This window comes from Tamandua tetradactyla, chromosome 12 (assembly GCF_023851605.1).
Source record: "Tamandua tetradactyla isolate mTamTet1 chromosome 12, mTamTet1.pri, whole genome shotgun sequence".
NCBI lineage: Eukaryota > Metazoa > Chordata > Mammalia > Pilosa > Myrmecophagidae > Tamandua > Tamandua tetradactyla.
The window spans coordinates 23,333,796-23,350,375 of record NC_135338.1 but is presented as its reverse complement, the minus strand read 5'-3'; the positions used below and the strand labels follow the sequence as shown (position 1 = coordinate 23,350,375).

General features: G+C 41.3%; 1 long non-coding RNA gene across 4 annotated transcripts in view; it reads right to left on the bottom strand.

The window, feature by feature from the left end:
* The window catches only part of LOC143651882 (uncharacterized), a 103,580-nt gene that overhangs the window by 3,996 nt on the left and 83,004 nt on the right, over window positions 1–16,580 (bottom strand). For 2 of the 4 annotated variants that reach the window (XR_013160304.1, XR_013160307.1), the window contains one exon: window positions 6,659–7,019. The exons of the other annotated variants lie outside the window; for them this stretch is intronic. This is a non-coding gene — a long non-coding RNA (uncharacterized LOC143651882). Of the gene's footprint in view, window positions 1–6,658; window positions 7,020–16,580 lie in introns of those variants that run through there. 4 annotated transcript variants of the gene reach the window in all.

Sequence of the window (16,580 nt, the reverse complement as noted above, 5' to 3'; positions counted from 1 at the left end):
ACCCCTCTCCCTGTTGCTAGGCCCATGTCTCCTGGACCTCTCTGATTAAATGTCTATCAGATTTGTCAAATATAACATAACTGAACACATCACCTTCCCCCTGGATTTTTCACCTCAGTGAATAATTAGCCAAGGAAGAACTTCAGGAAGCATCCTTAACCAACCCCACTCTATCAGTTACTGTGTCCTGGTAATTCTGTTGACTAAGTATCCTAAGAATCTCTCTGTTTTCCTCCAACTCCACCCTCAGCATCTTGTCTAATGTGACCATAACCTTTCTCCTGACAAGTACAACAGTCTCCTAAAATATAAGGCTCTACTTCTAATGTGGTCTGTCCTCAGTTAGCTATTGCCACAGAAACACTGTATACCAAACAACCTCAGCATCTCACTGACATACAAATATAGACATTTATTTCTCCAAGTGTGCGGGGTAGCTGTGGTGGCTGTGCTTCAGGCTGCAGCAGCTGGGATGGTTCTGTTCCACATATCTCATCCAACTCTAGCACATGTTCTTCTCCTGGCATTGAAAGAGGTACAAGAGGGCAAGTGGAAATACCCAAGGTCTCTTACAGCCTGGGCTTTAAAATGACCATTGTCAATTCTACCCATTAGCCAAGTCATTTGACCTGTTCCAAAGTTCCAAAGTCAAGGGGTAGAGAGGCACACTCAGCTCACTATAAGGCCATGGCAAGGGTGTGGATGCAGGGAGCCATAAGCAATGCTGCTTATAATGCAAAATAATGCAATATGCCCCTGATCTTCTTTAATTCATTTTCTACCCTGTAGCGAGATTTCTACAATGCAAGTCTGATTATGTTACTTCCCATTGTCCTTGACATAGAGTCTAAATTCATGACTGATCCCAGCTGCCCTCTCCTTACACTGCCAATCACATTCAATTCCTGCCATACGGAATTACATTTATTTTGAAAAGTTGCCTGATCTCTTTTACTTCCATGCCTTTTCACAAGCTTGTTCCTTTGACTGGAGCATTTCCTTATCTCTCCCTACCCCTACCACGGAGTTCCCATCCCAAGCCTCATCCAGCTAACTCCATTTGCCCTTCATGTCTCTGTTTAAATGCCACATTCTCTAAAATCCCTCTCAGACCCCAAGGTAGGGCCAGGTTACCCTCTATGCATTCCCTTGTTGCATGCACACTTAAAACTATCCGTGTTATAATTATCCCAGAGGAGGGACTATTTCCTATTCCCAGTGCTTAACCACTCAGGGTCATCGTAGGTACTCAATAAGTACTATCTGCTGGATGCGTAAAGGGCACCACATGGAAATCGATCTGTGAATATAAGTCGAATGCTTTTGTCCTTTTGTAAATAAAATCAGATGAACTTAGGATAACTGTGTATATAAGGACCCAAAATGTTTTGATCCAGTTGATGAGAGAATTAGTCTGATATATATTCCAGATATAAACATAAAGTTTGCCTTATTCTGAATGGAGATCCACCTTTTCGCATGTTAACATATTTTAAAATAAATAGCCACTAATGTCAATGTGGCAGACAAACACTGTCGGTTGCCTACCCAGTAGCCATTCCTTCTTCCCTTTTATAGCAGAGCCCAATTCCATTTTGGGTGGCAATGTGCCAGCACCCAGAGGATGACTCCTGACTGTCTAGGGCAATCACGGAATTCCATTCCCCCTCGCAGGGAAGAGCTGAGGAACAGGTATGCTACTTGCCTGGCCAATGAGATGGAAGGGGGCGTCCAGTTGCGACTCCTGGGTAGGTTTTCCTTTCAGATAAAAGAGAGAACAACAGGAGGAGACAGGGTCCTCCCCACATGCCCTTCCTCTGTGCTTGGGATGATACTTTGTGAGGACATGATTCTTGGAGCTGTGGCTGCTGATTTAGAACCCCAAGAGGAGACCTTAAACTGCTGAGAGAGGCAGAGCAGAAAGGTAGAGAGAGTCTGGGTCTGTGCGGACCCTGGCCTGCTGCCCCACTTCTGGAATCACCTACCTCTGAGCTTTCTGTTACATGAAGTAATTAAATGTCTTTAATGCATAAACCACTGTTATTTGGTTGTTCTTTTATATGCAGCTGAGAGAACTCCTGATACAAATGGTTTTGAAATTTGTGTTTGAATAGCCTGAATCTGGTATTAGCAAATATCAGAGACTTCACATCACTCCAGTCTGTTATTATACATAGTTTCCTGAGGGTCTGAAATGTTTTCACAGCTGGCTTTTATTGACTGTCATGTCTGTTGTGCCGGAGAAAGGGCTCATTGGCATGAGGATTCTTTCCCTCCTTTTGCTTATTAATCAGTATTCCAATCTTTATTTCTTTCTTACTTATTTCCCCAACTCCTCAGAGAGAATGGTGTAAGTGAGGCTAAGACTTCCTTACCTCTTGGTGGAAACTTGTCCTGGGGAATCATCTACCAGTGTGCTAGGTAGAATCATGGCTTCCCAAAGCCATCCATGTTCTAATCCCTGGAACTGTGAAGACGTCACCTTACAAGGCTAGAGGGACTTTGCTGATAGAATCAATTTAAGGACGTTGAGATGGAGAGATCATCTCAAGGATCATCTGGGTGGGCCAATGCAATCGTGAGGATCCTTAAACGTGAAAGAGGAAGGCTGCAGAAGAGAGTAAGAAGGAGATGTAACTAAAGAAGCTCAGTCAGAGAGATACCATGCTGCTGGTTTGAAGATGGAGGGAGGGTCCAGGACCCCAGGGAGGGAGGTGGCCTCTAGAAACTGGACAATGCAAAGAAATGAATGCTTTTCTAGAGTCTCCAGAAAGGAGCACAGCTCAAATCAAGTACCTTGTTGTACCTTGATTTGAGACCCATTTTGGGCTTCTGACTTTCAGAACTGTAAGATAATAAATTTCTATAACTTAAGCCACTAAGTTTGTGGTCATCTGTTACAGCAGCCGTAGGAAAGTAATACACCAGCTGACATTGCTGACTGCAAAATGAAGCACCACTGGTTCAGGCAAGTGTCTGGGTGCTGCTTGCCTGGAAGCCTATCATAATGCATAAATTTGAGCCAAATCCTGAGGGGCCAGGCTCATACAAGGCTAGAATTAATTTGGAAAGTGTCCACAGGTAAGTAGCTCTTCTCAAGTGAGAAGAAAGCTCCCATGATGTGAAAGACGCAGCACAAGCCCACACTGGCTTAAGAAGATTTCCTTTAATGCTTTGGAAATCAGGACTTGTACTGTTAGCTTCTCATCCTGCTCCCCCCAGCCCAGACCTCTTCTATTCCTTTGCTAGTGCTGAGGCAAGTACCAAGAGTGTGTCACACATCCTTGTGAGCAGCCGTGGGTGTATTGCAGGTTGCAGTGTATGCTCTGACAACCAGAGAGATGTCAGCCTTTCTTTTTTCTTTTTTATCAACAGCAGCAAATGATGGGTCATTCATTCATCAAATATGAATTGAGAGCCAACTCACTGAATGGTAAGAGATGCTGGACATAAAGTGTTGAACAAAATAGATATGGTCCCCGTCTTCTCTCCCTAAATTCTTATGGAGAACACAGACATTAAACCAAAGAACAACAAATAGATACATAACAATGATGAGTGCAAAGGAGGAGAATAGGATACTAAAAACAAATAACAAGGGGACTAATTTAGATTGGAGGGCTAAAGAAGTTCTTAGAGAATGAAATGTGAATTGAGACCTGAAAGAAAAGTAATAGTCAGGGAGAGAACTAGAGGACAAGAGTTCCAAGCCTAGGAAATAACAGTACAAAGGTCCTGAGACAGAAAGAAGCGGGGCCAGGTTGGTGTGGCAATTATAATAAGGGAGAGCAAAGCATGAGAGGAATTGGTACCTTTTAAAAGGCTTCAGTGGTTTAGGCTAATGTTCTAGCTTTCTTTGACAAGCTTTCTTGTCGCATTAACTATCATGCCCACTTACTGAAGAAAAACTAGTATAAAACAAGGACTTCCTGAGCTCAGACCTCGGGGCTCCAGGATCCTAAGTACTCTTTAATGTCCCCTCCCTAGCAAGCATGCAATGGGCAGGGGTGAGTCAGCACCACTCACGTTGTTTTCTGACCATGTCTTTCTTCCTGGCCCAGCTTCTTTGCTGTAACCTTCAGAGATCTTCAAAATTAGAACCGTTACCTATTTAGAAAGCCTCCTAGTGCAAATTAAATGAGAGGCTGCTACGGTGGCCTGCTGATTTAATGAAGGTAAACAACTCTATTACAGGAAGAGGATGGCACCACATCCAGTGCTACTTGGAACAGGAAAGAGGGAAATTTGGGGGTTTTGCTGTGTTCTATGCAGTAAATCTGTAGCAGGAGAAGGCGACAGGGTTCCATAGATTCCAGGATCCAGCTCTGGGCTGTCATTTGCTCATCAGATGTATCAATAACAGCATGGGTTCTTGGTCTCTCCCTCATTTCCCTTGGAATATGGGACAATTTATTTATAAAGAAAACTATTCATTACAGAGTACACATATTTCTGTTCATATGTATATACATTATATATAATCTATGATTAAGCTGGCTACTGGGGTAAGAGATAGGAAAATATAAAACTGAAATATGTGTGTGTGTGTGTCAGGGGAGAAAAAATATTTAGATACCTTAGACAGGCAAAAGACCCTTCTTATCTGGCCCAGTTAATGGAGTTTTCCCTACTTTTCAGTCAAGTTTCAGTTGATAAGGTAATTAACGGGACAGAAGATGATCCTCCAAAGGCCATATGTTCCAATGTACTTTGGAATGGCTAAGCAGAGGGTACACATTCAAAATGAGCTGAAGAATTGAGATAGTTAGACAGATAGTGTAAAACAAAAAGACATTTTGTCCCTTTATAGATAATAAAATATGAACATATTACGGTGTATACATTTTTAAACTTTTATTCTTACACAAACATGTAAGGCTAATTTATTCATTTAAATTAATTTATTGGACACCTGATTAGTGCCAGGAACTATTCATAAATAGATCTGTTTTTTTTTCTCAGTCCTGAATATTTGAAAAACATAGGTTGTTCCTTGATTCCATTTGACTTCAAATTTTGTGAAACTTTTTCAAGGTGCCTGTCAATATAATTGGTAGACATCATCCTTAGAGTCTATTTTAATAGGTTTTTCAATTTGGGGAATCAGCAAGATCCAGCGTTAGTGGGCTCTGTTATGTGTTTACCCATTAATGCTGAGATTACAAGATCCTAGTCTTCTGGAATTGCATTCATTTGAGAAATGTTTAATTGAGTGCTGAGCTAGATGGTGGAGATGGCAATCAAGGTCATTGCTCTTAGTGATCTGACAATCGACTGGGGATTTGGTGATCAATTGTCTCCATTAAACAATTTCAAGAAAATCTTGAAGCCTTAGAATTGGGGAACATTAGCTTGAAAACCACTGACTCAGGGTAAGTCAGTTATGCTTGTATTCTCCCAACTCCTCCAGTTCTGATGGTAGCTTTTGTTGGCTCATTTTTATGAAAATTCAACTCCTACTTTTATTGTCAATAAGTTAATAGACTTTATTTTTATATCCTTTCATCTTGGAACATAATTCTTTATGTTCATAGATCAATATTAGTGGATATTTTTCTTGCCAAGTAATGACCCATGTCGTCATAATAAAGGGAAAAAATTTTTAAAGGTTTTTAGAGCCAAAAAGAATTGTTGCAATTACAAGTGGGTCTATAACAATATTGTCCAAATGTCCCACTAAATTTATTAGCCATTCTCAGCTTTTTCATGATTGAGACTTAACCTCTTCATAGCTAAGGCAAGAAATAATCTGTTGAATTTTAGAGCTGGAAGTTCCCTTAGAAACTATTTAATCCCAAATTATGCACTTAGAGATGAGGAAACTAAGGTCAGGCTGCGACAACTCCTACCCATTCAAAATCTTCTAGATGATGACTGATTTAAGAATTAAGCAGTATTATTGCTTAATCACCACCTTGAAATTTTCCACCACTCTAAAATTGTTTCTTCAGAAAAACTGAGGCCAAAGATATTAATAAACTTAAGATGATACAGTCATGGTAGAAGTAGAACTCAAGTCTCCCTCAAACCCAATACAAGGTTAATTTCTATATAAACCACCCCCCAAATAAAATCTGGTAAAAAACAGATAACAATACCTGTGCTACCTCCCCCACTGTGAGGATTAACCCAAATGATATGCAGGAAATCATTATATTTACTTAGAATTCATTTCAGCAAGTAATTGAACAGGACTTTATCTTGTCTACTAAAAAAAGTGGATTTCTTAAGGACCCCAAAAGCAGGTCTGCAACTGGGCTTCAGGAAGGAACTATATAATCAGTGGACAACATTCCTTTGGGTTCTCTCCATCTCTCCTCTCCAGCCTTCCCTTCACATCTGCTTGATTCTTCTTTATCTACAGACAAATCTCTTTTGTTTCCAGGACCCACAGATCATGGTTACCGAATTTGTGCACGGGAGAGTCTAACTTATGGTTTTCACTGGGCAATCTCAGAGAAGGGAGATTTACTTGGTCATAGGTCAAGCATGGACCAAGTGAATGGGTGTTGGGGGGTGGCGCATGGAATGAGGTCAGCAGTGGGATCACCATAATTCCAGGAGCTCTGATTCCAGGAGCCCAGAGCTTTAAGCTCCTATCATAAGAATGTGATTAGTGGAGGTGGGGAGGAATAATATCCAAAAAAAGAAGACTGGACAAGTAACTCAGGAGGTGCTTCCTGTAACCATAAAATGTTGAATACATGAGAGTTTTATTAGAATTTCATCATGTAGGCAAATTAAGTTATATAAACAACAACCTGATGACTGGGGTTTTTTTTAAAGCAACTGATACAAGTGCGATCAAGCAGAGGGGGACATTCTGTGGGTTGAGTCTCTGCTGAGGTGAAAGAAGGTAGGAGAAGGATCCCACAGATTCCAGGTGTAGCTCTGAATTCATCATTGGCCCTGTGGGACTGCAGTAAGTGGTGACCAATTTACTCATCAGGTGGGGTCAACAAGAGCTTGGGTTCTTGATCTCTCCTCTTTTCCCTTCAGGAACATGAAGCAATTTATTTCTAAATTAAAAAAAAACTATTTGTTAAGGAGATATTTGGTAATTTCTATTATTAGGCTGGGATGTGGCAGGAATGCTGTTAGGATTGGGGTGGGAAAGTGAAGTGATTCAGTTCCTTCATCTCACCTCCTCCTTCACTCAGTTTAACATTTGAGTTCTGAAGAGGAGAAGAGATGCTAATGGGGTTAAACCAGGGGTCAACAAACTATAGCCCATGGGCCAAATCCCATTGGCCAACTGCTGTTTTTAAATAAAATTTTATAGGAATGCAATAATGCCCCTGGTTTATCTATTTTCTATGACTGTTTTTGCCCTACGTTGGCAGAGTTGAGCAATTGCAACAGAAAGCAAATGGCCCACAAAGCCCAAAATATTTACTATCTGGCACTTTACAGAAAATGTTTGCAGACCCTTGGACTATACTACAGATTATAAATTATGATGTGAATGATAATTTTACCCTAAAAGGCCAGGAAGGAGAACCAAACAAAAGCGTATGGCTAGTGAAGTAATTTTCTTCATTAAAACAGCAACAACAACAAAAATTTCCATACTCCAAAAAAGAAGGAAAAGAAAAGCTTGACCTAATTCTCTTGTGTTATAAATGAGAAAATCAAAGCTTGAAGAAAGAATGTGACTTGCCCGAAGTCACAGTGTGCTGGTTTGAATCTGTTAAGCATCCCCAGAAAAGCCTATGTTCTTTCCATCCATCCCCGTGAGCACAGACCTACTGTTGGGTGGGAACTTCTGCTTAGGTTGTTTCCATGGGGCTGTGACACAGCCCATTCAAGGTGGGTCTTCATCCCCTTGCTGGAGTCCTTTATGAGAGGATAAAAGGCAGAGACATTTTGGAGAGAGCTCAGAGAAAGAAAACACCCCAAGAGAAGCTAGGAGGACCCACAGGAGCTGAGAGCCACTTTGAAACCAGAATGCAGGAGAGAAGGACCAGGAAATGTTGCCAAGTGCCTTCCCAGGTGACAGAGGAAACCTAAAGGCCAGCAGCCTTTCTTCAGAGAAGGTATTTCCCTCCTGATGCCTTAATTTGGACATTTCCATGGCCTTAGAACTGTGTGTTTGTAACCTAATAAATTCCCTTTGTAAAAGTCGGTTGATTTCTGGTGTATTGCATTCTGGCAACTTTAGCAAACTGAAACTTAGTGACAGAGACCCTGTGTAATGAATACTCTCCCTACTCAGCAGGGCCCACCACACCAAACTGCTATAATACTTTGCTCTAACTTCCATTTTGGGTGCTCATAAAGAATCATTTCTTCTCCTTACTTGGAAGATACAGGAGTTGACAACAAACAGAGCTTCCCATTGAGTGGTCATAGAGTTGCCTGCATAGTTAAAACACAAGCCCCTTTTGTACTTTAACATGAAGCAGGAGTGGGGAATCCCTATGGGGACTGTGATCCCATTTAACAGATGTTAAATCACATCTCATGTGGTCATGAGTTGGCTGGGCAATTGAGAGCTATTACATATTTGCTCCACCTCTTCTTCAGCTCCTCTCATGTGTCTGTGAACACTAATTAGGCCTCCCAAATAGGGGTTATGGATTTAAATAAATAATTTCAAGTATCCTGCATATCAGCTATATAAATGCTGTTGAATCAAATAATTTTGGAGCTTACATTCAGCACATGCCATTGTCCCTTATCTGCCATGCTCAGCACTATGTCAGGAGCTGGAAGTGCTTAATCCAGTGTTCTAGTTTGCTAGCTGCCAGATTGCAATGTATCTGAAACAGAATGGCTTTTAAAAAGGGGAATTTAATAAGTTGCTAGTTTACAGTTCTAAGGCTGAGAAAATGTCCCAGTTAAAACAGTCTATAGAAATGTCCAATCTAAGGCATCCAGAAAAAGATACCTTGGTTCAAGAAGGCCGATGAAGTTCAGAGTTTCTCTCTCAAGTAGAAGGGCACATGGTGAACACAATCAGAATTTCTCTCTCATCTGGGAAGGCACATAGTGAACATGGTCAGGGTTCCTCTCTCATCTGGAAGGACACATGGCAGACACAGCAACATCTGTTAGCTTCTTCTCCTGGCTTCCCGTTTCATGAAGCTCCCTGGGAGGCATTTTCCTTCTTCATCTCCAAAGGTCGCTGGCTGGTAAATTCTCTGCTTCTTGTGGTTATGTTATTCTCGGCTCTCTCAGAAATCTCTCAAATCTCCAAAATGTTTCCTCTTTTATAGGGCTCCAGAAACTTATCAAGACCCACCCAAATGGGTGGAGACAACCACTCTTGATTAAATCACATCTCCAGGGAAATGATCTGATTACAATTTCAAACATACAGTACTGAATAGGAATTATTCTACCTTTATGAAATGGGATTTTGATTAAAACATGGCTTTTCTAGGGTACATACATCCTCTAAACCAGCACATCCACATTCTTCAGTTTCTCCAACTTCATCTTGGTACTAGCAAGGGTTAGACAACCTCTTAAACAGGGCTGGCCAATGTGTATTAGGCTGGCCACTTGGCAGAGCATCTGCCTATGGCTGATTAGGCCCTCTGTTCTCTGAAGAACAAGATGAAACATGGAGTCTAGAGAAATGGACTAATTCCCTCCTGGGATTGCTTAATGAGAAAGCTTGGGACCCCAGGTTGGGGTAGCTTCATACCAGTCCAGTCAGTGTAATTCCACCTTCTTGGGGTTCTTAGTTTGCCAACTATGGGGCAATCTAGAGCTTAGCAGACAGTGATGGAATTCACTTCTGATTCTGGCACTGGCTCCCACAGTCTGCACCCCCAGCCCCTGTAACTCAAAGCTGCTATCACAGTCCCTCTGCTACTGCTTTTATTCCCTTCTACCAAGGATGCTATGGCTCTGAAGGTTTGTTCCAATCCCTAAATGACTATAACCCTTTTGAAACTCTGTAAGTTCACTTAGCTCCTTCAGTTCATGGTCTTTTATGTCAAGTAATTTAAGAATGAATCCTCAGATGCTCATTCAGAGGGCATTTGGGGCTGAGCAGTGATGCTGGCCAGTTGTATTCCTTTTCATACCCTAAATCCTCTGCCCTAAAAGACCACAGCATTGTTGACTCTCTGCTAACTCTGGGTGAATCCTTGGCCTCACTTCTTTTTAAGGCTCCTTCTTTAATACCTCCCACATACCTACTTTTGAGATTTTTTGTCAAAAGGCTCCAGACACCATTCTAGCCTGAAGATCTCCTTCACCTTATTTCCCACCAGACCTTGAAGCATTCTTGCAAAAGAGAACTTTTAGAAGTTGCCCCTACCAAGTCTGAGGAACAAAAACCGTACCTTCTCTAGGTTTCACATTCCATCTTCCTCAACAAAGATGTGGTTGGAGCACTTGGTATAGTCTTGGGCCTTTCCAAATCCAAAATCCGTTAACAAAGATCTGGACACCCACTTGGAGTAAGACCACTACCAAATGCACTATACTTTCTTTCTTTCCTAGATGACACTCTCAAACTCCCAATACCTCCTCCCCATCTTTGCTTTCAACTGTTGATCCTGTTTCAATTCCCTGAGAAAACTGAAGAAATCAGAAGAGAACTTCTAGATTCTTACCACCATATCTACCCACCACCAATAACTGGACCACAAGCTCTGCTTCTGTGTACATAGATGAATATCTATAGATTAATACCCATCTTCTGCTGTCTGTTGTATGTAATTATTTTTAACATTTTTTAATATGAAATATAACACATCTACAAAAAAACAATAAATTTCAAAGTACCTTTTAACAAATAGTTATAGTACAAATTGCAAAATTTGGTATGGGTCATAGTTCCACAATTTCAGGTCTTTCTTTCTGGCTGCTCCAAGACACTGGCCTATTGATTTGGGTGTCCCTAAAGTTTGTTACAGTATCAGGGGATTCCCTGATGGCAAAGTTTAACAGTTCCATGTATTTTCCCCCATCCCTCAAGGGACTTTACCAATACTTTTGATTATCTGCTTCATATATTCTAGGCTGCCAGGCATTACATTAAACTATATAGGATTAAAAGACCTCATTCTTATTCTGAGCTCCCTGTGTTTCAATTGTTCAAATGAACAGATTGAGTTAGATTATGTGCTACAGAAAATTTAGGTTCCAGACAAAATAAACATTTCTTCCTTTGGTCTCAAAGATTGGATGCAGTTCCACAATGTAGACAATGCCTTCCTTACCCCTGTGCTCTGAATTACTTTAATCCTACCCAACTTGATCAGCTTTGTTCTTATCTGTAAATACCATACAATAAGTATTTTTTTGTTTCTGGTTTATTTTATCTTACCAAATGTCACACAGGTTCATTCACATTGTTGCATGCCTCACAACTTCATTCCTTTTTGTAGCAGCATAATATTCAATCATATCTATCCACCATCATTCACCAATCTACTTCTCAGTCATTGCAGCCTTCAACCACCTGCATTCATTAGGCATCCTGTATAATGCCCAAAGTCCACAGTCCATCAATACTGTCAACTTTAGATTATTTCATCATTTCCAAGAGAAAGATAACCAATAAACACACCCTCACCAAATAAGAAATCTAAACCTCCTCTTAACACTTGTCCCTCACCCCACTATTTCCTTCTGCTGTTGCTGTGGTACTGCTGATGTTTTCCTGTTAAACATAGCCCATAGTATGCAATAGCAGTTTCCCCCTTGTACCCTGGAATTAAACACTCTTTATACACAAATCATATCTTTGAAGTAGTTCTTGCAAGAACTAATTTATATTTCTAGTTTCAAACAGTGGGACACATAGGTCTATACAACCTCTTTCAATGGAGCATAAACATTTATGATTGTTATTTCCTCTTGGTGAATTGTCTCTTTTATTAATATGTAGTGTCCTTCCTTGTCTCTTATGACATCTTTACATTTAAAGTCTATTTTGTCTGATGTTAGTAAGGCTTCTCCTCCTTTATTATAGTTACAGCTTACACGGAACATCTTTTTCCATTCTTTAACTTTCAATCTATTTGTATCCTTGGATCGAAGATGAGTCTCTTATAAGAAGCATACAGCTGGATTATATTTTTAAATCTATTCTGGAAATCTGTAATCTTTTAATTGATGAGTTTAGTCCATTAACATTCAAAGTTATTACTGTAAAGGCAATTTTTGAACCTGCCATCTTATCCTTCAGTTTTATTGTTGGATCTATATATTCTTTTCCCTCTCTCTCTTTTTACATCTTAAGTTACCTTTATCGATACTCAATTCTGTGCCCTCCTCCAGACCTATCTCTCTTGTTTTTTTAATCAGCCAACAGAATTTGTTTTAGTATTTCTAGTAGGGCCTATCTCTTGTTGACGAATTACCTCAGCCTTTGTTTGTCTGTGAAAATTTTAAACTCTCTCTCACTTCTAAAGGACCACTTAGCTGTATAAAGAAGTCTTGGCTGGAAGTCTTTCTCTTTTAGGACTTTATATGTATTATACCATTGCCTTCTCACCTCCATGGTGCCTGTTGGGTAGTCTGAACTCAGTCATATGTGTTTTCTCTGTATGTGATGAATCCTTTTCTGCTGTTGCTTTCAGGATTTTCTGCTTCTCTTCAACATTTGACAGTCTGATTAGTATGTGTCTTGGAGTAAGCCTGTTTGAATTTATTCTATTTGGGATTCATTGAGCTTCTTTGATTTGCATATTTATGTCTTTTATAAGGGTTGGGAAGTTTCCCCCATTATCTCTTAAGCTGATCTTCCCAGCTCTTTACTCTTCTCTTCTCCTTCTGGGACACTGATGATCTTTATATTTGTGTGCTTCATGTTGTCCATCATTTTCCTGAAGATCCATTTCAAATTTTTCCATCTTTCTTGCCCTTTGTTCTTTTGTACACTCGAATTCAATTATCCTATCCTCTAGATTGCATATTCTTTTTTCTGTCTCTTCAAATCTGCTGTTGGGTGTCTCTAGTGTATTTTTAATTTGGTCTACAGTATATTTCATCTCTGTGAGATCCACTATTTTTCTGTTTTTTCTTTCTAATTCTTCTTTATGCTGTTCTCTTGCCTTCTTGATATCCTTTACGTCACTAACCAACCTATTGAATTTACTTAGGAGATTTGTGTGAATATCTTTGATTCATTGTTCCAAATTCTCCTCTGGTTTTAATTTAGTCATTTGGCTAGGCCATATCTGCCTGCACCTTCATGTACTTTGTGATTTTCTGTTGCCTTTGAGACATGTGATTATCTTGATGAGGTCATTTTGAAAGTTAATTTTCCTCACTTATCTAAGCCTTTGTATTTGCTTGGGTTTGTGTTGAGGGCCTCCTTTTGCTCTTGGTTTGTCAGTAATTCCGCAAAGACCAAAGCTTAGACCTTATGCAGGGGATGCAACTCTGCTTGAGGCTCTGTTAAAAGCTAGGCAGACAGTCAATTTGACAGACCACTCTTTCCACTTATTTGCAGCAGATGATTCTCTTGGGTCACTTCTTCCCTTCAGGCCCTCCTCTCCCTGACTGCAGCAGCCAGCTGAGGTGGATGGATACTTAGTGCAATTCCAGCCAGGGTTGCTTGTCTCAGTGCATGCTAAAAGCTGCCAACCCCACAGCTGGGATATGGCAGTGTGCACCTCGGTGGAGACTCCACTTGTGGGTCTGGTGTATCTGGAGGCCCCCAGGCTTCCACTTAAAATGACCTAGGGCTGTGGGACTGGGTATTTGGATTGCCCCTGCCCATAGCCAACCCAGAGATTCCTGGCAGCATGGCCTGGCACCGTGCAGCATGGCACAGCATGTCTCACTTCCCTGTACCTGACTCTCTGTCCATGTATACCTGAGGTGCCCGGGCCTCTTAAGGGAAAGGGGAGCATTATTAGGACTCTACAAGCCTCTTTCACTGACCAGCTGTCAGGGCCACTCTACTCTGCATCTTTCCTCTCTCCTGGGGGTGGGGGGGGTGGGGGGCAACCTCTGCCAAAAAAAAACAGGTGCCCACAGCAGTCTGTCTCAGGGATCAAGAGAAGCACTGTGCACTGGCTGGATGGTCTCTGTGTGTAGGGAAAATAAATCTGGCTTCCGGGTTCCCCACAGGAATTCCTGGCTGCAGAGCTGTGAGGGGAGATCTCCCAGTTCCACTGTGGGGTACGCTGAAGTGCAGGGGTGCTTCACTCCTTTGGGAGCCACACTCTCCTGTGCACTGCCACCTGCCCCCAGTGGGGTAATGACCAAGTACAGTCACCCCATTCTCTCTGACCCAGTTTCTCTGCTTTTTTGTCCAGGACCTCCCTATATAGTGTTGAAGACCGTCTCTGGTCACTTGCACCTTGGAATTGCAGTCCAATCACTTTTCTGTTACTTCTCTAGTTGTTCCTTGGAGCAGGGGTGAACTCAGCCTATCATACGCCACCATTTTCCCAGATATCTTGTAGTCTTCTTCAAGAACACTTTTCCAACAATTCACCTTTCTCTCTCCTATATCATCACTTTTATCTCTCTACTGTGTCACTCCTTGAATACACAAGCATGCAATTATTTCTCCCATCTGACAAATAAAAAGTAAAACAAAACAAAATAGTTTTCTTACCTCCACTTTCTCCCACTTGCTACCATTCCATTTCTTTATTCCTCTTTGCAATAAAACTCTTTGGAAGAGATGTAGGTACAGGTTGTCTTCAATTCTTTGCCTCCCATGTCTCCTAATCCCATTCCATCAAGCACTTCTTATCAAGACCACCAATGATGTTCCACTTGGTTAGATCTAAAGATAATCCCTAGTCCTCGGCCATCCTACTTTACCTATCATGTGAAATATTTGAGCCCTTTCTCCGTCTTGAAATGGTCTCTTTACTGGGCTTCCAACCATGCTCTCTTTGTTTTAAATCAATTTCAGTGAACACTCCTCACTCTTGATCTCTTCTGGTCTTTCCTCTTCTCTCCAACCTTTTAGTGCTGGAATGTCCTGGGAATTAGTCCTTGGACCTCTTCTCTTACATTTCTGATTTCATTTCCTTGATGATCTCACCACTATCTTAACCAGCAGACAGAAGTGGTGAAAGCAGTGTAACTACAGAGGCAGAGATTTGAGTGTGTCACAAGCTAAGGCAAGCTAGAAGCCTCAGAAGATAGAAGAGGTAAGGAAGAGAGTCTCCCCTGGAGGCTCCAAGGGAGCACAGCCCTGCTAACACTTTCATTTGACCCAATAAAACTAACTTTGGGCTTCTAGCTTCCAGATTGTCAGAGAATGAATTTCTGTTGTCTTGAACCACCAAATTTGTGGTAATTTGTTACAGCAGCCACATGAAACTAATGCACCTTCCCATTTCTTTCAGACCAAAAGTCTATAAAATCCATCAAAAGCCTGTAAAACCACTATTAACTCTCTGACTCCACTTCTATCATGCTCCCCCTCGCTCACTGGCCTGGACAATATTGGCTTGCTGATAGCCCTTAAACAAGGCACAGCCCTGTCCCACCCCCCAAGGCCTTTACTCTATTCCTTCCTTCAATCGGTGATGGGGATGCTCTTTTTTGCGGCTGTCTGCTTAACTACCTCCCTCACTTGCTTCCATCTTAGCTCCGGTGAGTCTGTTTTGACCACGCCTGATCCTCTGACTCTGGTCTTTTTTTTTTTTTTTTTTTTTTCATTCTAAATACTTGTCTCTTTCTATCTGCTATGTACTTTAGTTGTTTATTGTGTATTTTTCATTTATTGTTCTTTTTCCTTGCAAGGACATAAGATTCTCAAGGACAGAGGTGATCACTTACTTTGTTCTCTGTTGTACCCCAAGCACCTAGAATAGTGCCTGACACATGTAAACATTCAATAAATATGTTTTAAAAGCATGAATGGGTGTCCTCAGAGTTCTCATAGTGGTGATGCAAATTAGGGGCCTCCCTTTCTTCACCCATCCCCACCCCCTTCCTCCCTCCATGGTTTTCACAATACAGGCAAAGCAAATAAACATAGTGAGACATGGGCAAGTCAGTTCAAAATGCTGGGGGAACATCTGGGTTGGTTAGTGAAAGCATAAGTTTCCAGCTTCTCCCCTTTCCCCAATCCTGACCTTTTATAGTAAAATACATAACACGTGGCATACCAAAAATTTAATGAATAGCCTACAGAATTACCTAGCAGATAAAAATAAAATCATTTCAGACCACAAAACTCAAGTGTCCAAACACATAGCTTTAAAAATTTCTTTTTAACTATCTTAAATTGCATTCTGCATGGTAGCAGAAAATACACTCTTGCCAATCCTGGCTTAATTCAGTCACGTCAGGGTTATTTCCCTCCCCTGCTTTCCTGGCATGGGCTCTAAGCCTAGGGGGCTGACGTAGTGTGGTGGCATCAGCAACTTGGCCACGTAAGTGCCTGACCAAGCTGTCATTTCCTAAAATGCCCACTTTCCTTTCTGGTTTGCAACCACTACCTCCATCAAGGGGACCCTCTTGTCCCAGGTAAGAGGCCAGTTCCAAATATCACATCTGTGCTATTCTCAGCCACAAGGGAGAACAGGAAGCTGCCTCAGCTCAGCTGCCCGAGCAACCAGGTGATCTTAAAATATTTATCAAGCACCACCATGTGCCAGGCAGTGCACAAGAGAGTCCTTGCCTTCAGGGTTTATTAT